The following is a 7,390-nucleotide window of genomic DNA, read 5'->3' as shown; positions in this document are numbered from 1 at the left end:
AGCTGGATCAAAAGGTGGTTCCATTCCAAGTTTTCCAAGGAATCTCCATACTGCTTTCCATATTGGCTGCACCAATTTGCAGTCCCACCAGCAATGTATGCTTTCCCCCCACATCCTCGCCAACACTTATTGTTGTTTGTAGTCTTAATAACTGTTATTTTGACTTGAGTGAGATGAAATATTAGAGTAGTTTTGATTTGCATTTCTCTAATTGCTAGAGATGTTGAGAATTTTTAAATTTTATCTTCATGGGCTGAGGTTTTATTTTCTACATGGTCCAATTTGTTAGGGAGGCTTTCAAGTGAATTTTTAATTTGATTAATAGTGTCTTTCATTTCTAAGTGTTCTGTTTAGTATCTTTTCCCTGTTTCTATTTCTTTATTAAAGTGGTATTTCATCTCCTATTTTTGCTCTGTTAATTCTTTCCTTAGGTTTGTTTTAGTTCATTGAAGGTTTTAACAATCAGCTTTTTATAATTTTTCTCTGGGATTTTTCCACATCACTATAAGTGGGATACTTTGTTGGGGCATTGTGGATTTTGGGGGGAGATTTGCTTGCCTGTTTCCTTTTGTTTTCAGAAATCTTGGACTTGTGCATCAATTGAGGTGAGTTCCCCTACCCATTGTTCCCCCCACACATGACCTTTTGTTTGTAATTATCTTATTTATTCTGGGACTTTTTTCTGTTTTTTTTATATGTGAGTAGATCCCAAGGGGTTGGGCTTGAGGTCCCTCTCTGACTATTCCTTCTTGGGCCCTTGTTTTTGGTTTGGGGGCTTTTGTCCCCTCACTTCTTTGACTTGGAGGAATGCAGGGCTTAGGTGGAGTAGATTGTGTGTGAAGTGAGATTCACTGTTGCTTTGTTGAGATGTATTTCTCAATTGTAGGATCTTTAATCTGTGATCTTAAAATGTCCCAATCTCTTTCTGGCCACTCTTACAAGGAAGAGGACCAGGAGTGGCACTAAAGTTTGCTTCAGATACATAGCTTTATGATAAATGTCCAATGACTACTGTGATGTCTATAACACTATTTGCCACCTATATAAGCATGGTGGGGTCAGCCTTTAAAACAGTACTAACAAAAAAAAAAAAAGGGAGAGAATTGAACAACAACAGAGGAGGTAGAGAGGGAAGATGGGAGGGGATGGGAGGGGAGGGGGGATAGTAGAGGATAGGAAAGGTAGCAGAATACAACAGTCACTAATATGCCATTATGTAAAAATGTGAGTATGTAACAGAAGTGATTCTGCAATTTGTATTTGGGGTAAAAATGGGAGTTCAAAACCCAATTGAGTCAAATGTATGAAAGATGATATATCATGAGCTCTGTAATGTTTTGAACAATCAATAAAAACATGAAAATTAAAAAACAAAAAACAAAAAAATAAGCATAAACTAGACAGATCAGGAATTGGACAGCAGGTCTCTACCGTGTTGTCTAGCCTATTAATGGGTGACCCAACTTAAATGGGATGGGAATGAAATAGTCTAATTGCTAATTTTTGTTTTTGTCTCTTGTTTTCTTTGTATTCAAGTGTAGCTGAAGATTGAGTATCATTAATTTATGTGGAGCAAGTTACATTGTCTTTTGGTTGAGTTGAGTTCAGCAGCAGTCTCTAACCTGTGAACTAATAGTGTCCCTCTATGTTTCCAGCACCTTACAGAACAGGATAAAGTAAACAACAGCAACAGCCATTGCAAACAACACACAGCATTAAAGTAAATACCCAGTTCCTACTCTGACATCTTCAACACAAAACAAGGAATAGTAGGATCAGCAATTGTCAACCATAAAAACAACAACCATGAACAAGATCTGGCTTTAAAACAAACAGTAGTTGTCAACCATATTATCCACAGTAGTAATGGTTACGTCAGCATTAATGGTGGTGGCAGAAGTTATATAATCCGTTTAGGGCTAAAAGATGGTAGAATGGAGCTAATTAAGAGAAAAGACAATGTGCTAGGAAGATAGAAAATAGTTTACAATTTCAAAAAAGTAAACAGAGAGAAGACAGAACAGGTAGAGCAGGTGATGTTTATAGAGAAGGGGGGGGATAGGAGAAGCAATGTCATGGGAGGTAGGAAGTGAGATAATAGAATTTGGCAGGAGAAGAGAGAAAGAGAAACAACTAAATTAAACACATGAAAATAATACAAAATACAATGAAAATAAACAAACCAAGAAAACTAACCCTTAGAAGACAGTGCAAGGGGGAAAAAAAAAACTACATTTAAAAAATCCTTAAAATGAGAGAAAAAGAAACTGGTTTATGTGTATATGTCCCTGAACCAATCAGCACAGCAAGAATTTACACACACACACACACACACACACACACACACACACATACACACACACGGAAAAAAAATTCCTAATGAAAAATGAAAGAAATATTGCCAATGAGGTGGTCAAAATAGTTAACCAGAACGGGTAGGCACTATCTAGGTCAAACCGTCTATTTTACCATTTCTTCTTGAGCTCTGTACTGATAGAGAGCAAGGGATGGGGGTTGTTAATCCCTTCCTGTTTTTGTGTTGTTCACTGAACTGCCAGATGGAGTGGGCTAAGATTGAAACTGTTTGATAGCAGATGCAGCTTCCCTTCTCACCAGCATGAGGTCAGATGGGTTAGAAAGCACTACTAATTGGAGTTTTGTTCAAACAGACCAGTTGGTGCACTACCAGGGTAAAACTTCTGCAGAGTTCTCTGAAGGGCGTTCCAGAGGGTGGGGTTTAGGTCTAATCAGGCCTCAGGAGCTTTGTTGGGTGGTGTCTGCTTTGGAGAGATTAGGGCTTGGTAGTAGCTGATCTCTGATGGGAGTCTGGATCTCAAAAGCTTCATAAGAATTCTAATTGGAGCCTATCCTCCACACACTCTGCTGCCCAGAAACACAACCTTCTTGGGCTTTGTCCCCAAGTGCAGTCACTCCTGCCTACTCAGACTCCAGACTGGCTTCAGCTGATCACGTGAGTCACCAGATTCAAAGGAGAATGGAGTTAGCTTCCTCTTCACTCTTCAGAGAGGAATCCCCCTGGATACAGCTCTGTCTGCATCTGTTTCACTCATGTTCTGCCAGGTACACTCTAGGCCACACAATAGGCACCTGCAAAGACATCGTGGGGGTGTTTGCTCTGATCTCCCCTATTTCATAGCCTCAGCTGGAGTGTGATTATTCAAAGATGGCTCCCACCTCAGCTCTCCACAGCCAGCTGAGAAGCAGTGTGCGCTTTTCAAGCACCAGTGCACATTGCACACTCCAGATCAGCCAAGTTCAGGTACCTTTTTTAATTTCAGTTTTTTTCTGTACCAAATCCATTGTTTTCCTCCCTCCATGGTGAATCAGCACCAAAACTGCCCCCACTTTAGGCACCAATGTGGCAACCAGGTGGGCTCCAATGTATTCTTTGTTCTTTGTTTATTGTACCCCAAATTCTGAGTCCCTAAATCACTTTGAATGTTCAATATTGCATTTTAGTGAAATCCCTCTTTCACCCACCTTACTGAGAAGTTGGACACTCACTGCTTTGGTCCTGAGTTGTGGTGTAACTTGGAATACATCTTCCCTCTACTCTGCCATCTTCTGGTCCCTCTTTCAGATTCTTATAAAATTTCTAGAAAACTACAACAGACTGTGAACAATAGTTACTTCCAGGGAGTTTGACTAGAAAAATTCCAGGTACTTGTGGGAAGGAAGAATTTAATTCTCATAGTAATCTTTTCTATGCTGCTTGCAATTTTATCATGCCTATGTGAGATTTTTATAATAAAAATGATTATGAAGATGCATGGGCTTTGAAGATGTGACAGTGGCAACAGATAGTCTTTGAAGGATATATAGCCAAGGAAAGTAAAATCAGGGTGCTCATACATATACAAATCTATGAAGGTTGAAATTCTGTCATTTACAGCAGAATCGATGGAACTGGAAGATATCACGTTAAGTGAAATAAGCCAGACACAGAAAGATAATTACTGCATGGTCTCTATCCTAAATGAAAACTAGAAAAAAAAAAATGGCCTTAAAGTAGAATAGGGATTACTAGTGAGGGAAAGATGTGGTGGAGTGTGGAAAAAGGGAAGTTGAATTTGATCAAAATGTTATATGCATGTATGGATATCACATTGAACCCTATGGATGTGTTAATAATTTTTTAAAAGCACCACTCTATATAATATATACTTGCAAATATAGAAATTAAGCTCCTAGGGAAAAGAAAAGCAAATAAATCAGCTAGAAAGGAAAATTGAAAATCCATGGATGGCATCAAAAACAAAATTAATAAGCAGAGTATGTTCATAAACTTCAAAATATCAGAATATGTAACTGAGCTATCAACAGCCATAATGCCAACAAAACATCAGCATTTGTACAGGAAAAATTAGATGGAAATGACATTTGACAAGCCTAGGCATGGGAAAATTCCAAAATATCCATCAAATTTCAACAAAAAGCATGAGACATCAATTTGAAAGCAGCATTTCAAAATTCAAGGACCTTTGTCCAAAACAACAATTGGTGAGTAAAAGATGCCAATGGTAATGTTCAAAGAGGTCAAGACAGTTCTCTACTAGGTGTGCCCAAAGCTTACCAGCCAGGGTTCCATACCAGGAAGGGGTTTCATGGAGGTCAAGGGATGCATATCGCTAGAATTGGAATCAAAACAGAGGTGAAGAAAAGAGAAGGTAAAAATGAAAGAGGGGACAAAAATAAAGAAAACTCTAAAAAAAAAAAAAAAAACAAAGTCATCTGATATCCCTATCAAAAATACACAGAAGTTCCCACTGCTCTAAACTGCTGTCCATGTTTGCTATTGTCAGTCTTTATAATTTTGGTCACTCTGTTCAATTGTGCAGTGGTTATGATTGGTATTTCCCTGATGACTAGTGCTATTGATCAGTTTGTCTTTGGACCCTTTTTAGCCATTCTTTTGGAGGACATCAAGAAAGCACTTTGACTTTGGTTGGCTCAGTGTTCCCCTCATGAAACACCACTGCACTAGTGGGAATCTTACTGGAACGATGGCAGCTATACTGTTATCTCTTGTTCATTTTTAGCTTTAGGATGTGCAAGTTTGTTATCTCGCTAGATCCCTAAAATAATCCCTCCTGTAAACCCTAGTGTATTAGGAAATAAACTTTTGTTTTTGTTCTGTCTTGAATTTATTAATGACTTTATCTTTAAATTATGAGGAAAAAAATCAGCTATCACATTCTAGCAGATGTAGATGAAAAATTTTAACATAGGAATTCTGGTGTCAAGCTTAACAACTTTAACAATAAAGCACACTTTTGCCGTAAACCAAATTATTCTAGGATGCTTTGGAGACCTGAAAAATGCTACTTTGGTATAATAATCCATCATGAGCATTTGTAAAAAAAAAAAAAAATTGTGGTTGTTGCTGCTTTTCCAAACCTGGAGTTTAATAACTCAAAACATTATACTTGTATACTCAGCAGAAGCATAAATGGCTTTAAGACAGTTTTTAAAAGAATTTTATATAAAAATCAAATGCAATGGATTATTTCCCTCTACTTTTTGGCTAATGTTTTAAAAGCTCTTGACATGGATTAGCAGGAAGCAGTGAGAGTCTTAGGAATTGTCTTCTTAGTTAAGGAAGGAGAAAGCTCGAAAGTCCTTCTTTTGGTGTTGAGACTGCAAATCTGATGCTGCTTAATTAAGTCACTGAGCCAAAATTTCTGTGGAAAAGACTGTCAGCTGGGCATACCTAAGAGTTAGCAATGTTTGGTCTTGGTACAACAAGCTACACTGAAGGAAGTTATCTAATCCTGGCATTTGGAAATGCTTCATGAAGTTAAATTTCTCTTCCTTTGCCTTGCAATTCAGGCGTTTCCAAGTTCTAAAAGATCATTCCAGCTCTGTTTTATTCTTTTTGCAACCCTCAATGGTTACTTTTGCATGCAATACATACCATTCTAGTGAAAATAATAGGAAATATATTAAGGGGGAAAATGAAGACAGGGTACATCTTTTAGATTTATGATTGGTCATGATTTAAAAGCATTACTGATAGAAAGAGGCATCATAATCCATCAGGGAAAAGCAGAGGTTTATAATTAGGAAGATGGATATTTTACACCATAGTTCTGCCAATCAGTGACTATGTGTGACTTTGGGCAAGGTCACTAAATTCTCAATACCTCATTTTTCATATGTGAATCATGGTCATCATGATATTTACCTAAATCACTATGGTGAGGCCTAAATAAAATAACATGAGTACGTACCTGGCATATATTAAATATTCATTGAATGAGAATTTCTTCTATTTTTAATTTCCAGTGATAATTTTACTTTTCTATTTAATGAATTTATCATTAATAATGATAAATGACATATCATTTATTTTCTATTTAATGAATTTATCAATTACTTATTACAATCAAATAGTCTTATGATAGTGTAGTTCATTTAATGTATTTATTTTTATCAGCTACAATTAGATGGGGTATGGCACCTTCCCTTCCTCCTTCTCTCTCTCCTTCCCTTCCTTCTTTCTCCCTTCTAGAATTGCATATGAACATCTGTAGTTTGTGATGTAATTCTCAAGTGATTTCGTATTGAAGTTAGACTTTAGGGGTCACATTCTAGGCTATGTTTACTCTTGTTGTATTGGCAGCAGAAGTTGTGTCCTATACATGAACTTCCAAGTCATAATTGAATTAGGATTGCTGCCTTGCACTGGATTTAAGAACTTCCTTGCTAATCACAGAGAAAATTCCCTAAACTTTCCTGTAACTTCTCTTTGCAGCACTTCCCAATTATGTGACAAGAGGGGTTGCTTTTACCGTGTTCTTCCTTCATTTTTCTGGTTGTGGAATGCCACGGATGATTTGGCTATGAAATGTCAAGAGGATGTCATTTTAAGATTGACCACCAGATGGAGCAAAGAGACCAATTTTTTTTTTCATAAAGTTCCCAAATTTTAGACACAGTACTAACGAAGTAAAATTCATTTTTTAATTAGATGAGTAAGCCCACTGGACATTAGAATAATTAGACACCACTTACCTCTACCAAATGTCTTCTCATTTTCCTTGCATGGTCCTGCCGCTGGTATTGAGATTTGGGCTCTCTTGCAGAAAAGGAGCAGGGTTTTCCTGCTGGCTGAATAGATGTAGGTAAAAGGATCCAAAGGGACCATTTTCCTTTGTCTATGGAAATACTGGAATGACAGCAGTGTTTGTGTTACATCTGTGTGTTGGGCTGACTGTCTGCTGGGTTCCAAAAGGCTGATATACTGGGCTGTGGTCCTGCCCTCAGATTCTATCTTATGCCCTCCTGGGGTCAAATTCAATCAATAGTGCATTAGTGTGTGTGTTCCAGGCCTTGCTTCCATCCATTGTTTCCCAGACTTTCCTGTAAC

This window comes from Ictidomys tridecemlineatus, chromosome 14, assembly GCF_052094955.1.
Source record: "Ictidomys tridecemlineatus isolate mIctTri1 chromosome 14, mIctTri1.hap1, whole genome shotgun sequence".
In the NCBI taxonomy this organism is placed as follows: Eukaryota; Metazoa; Chordata; class Mammalia; order Rodentia; family Sciuridae; genus Ictidomys; species Ictidomys tridecemlineatus.
Note: the sequence above shows the minus strand (reverse complement) of the source record.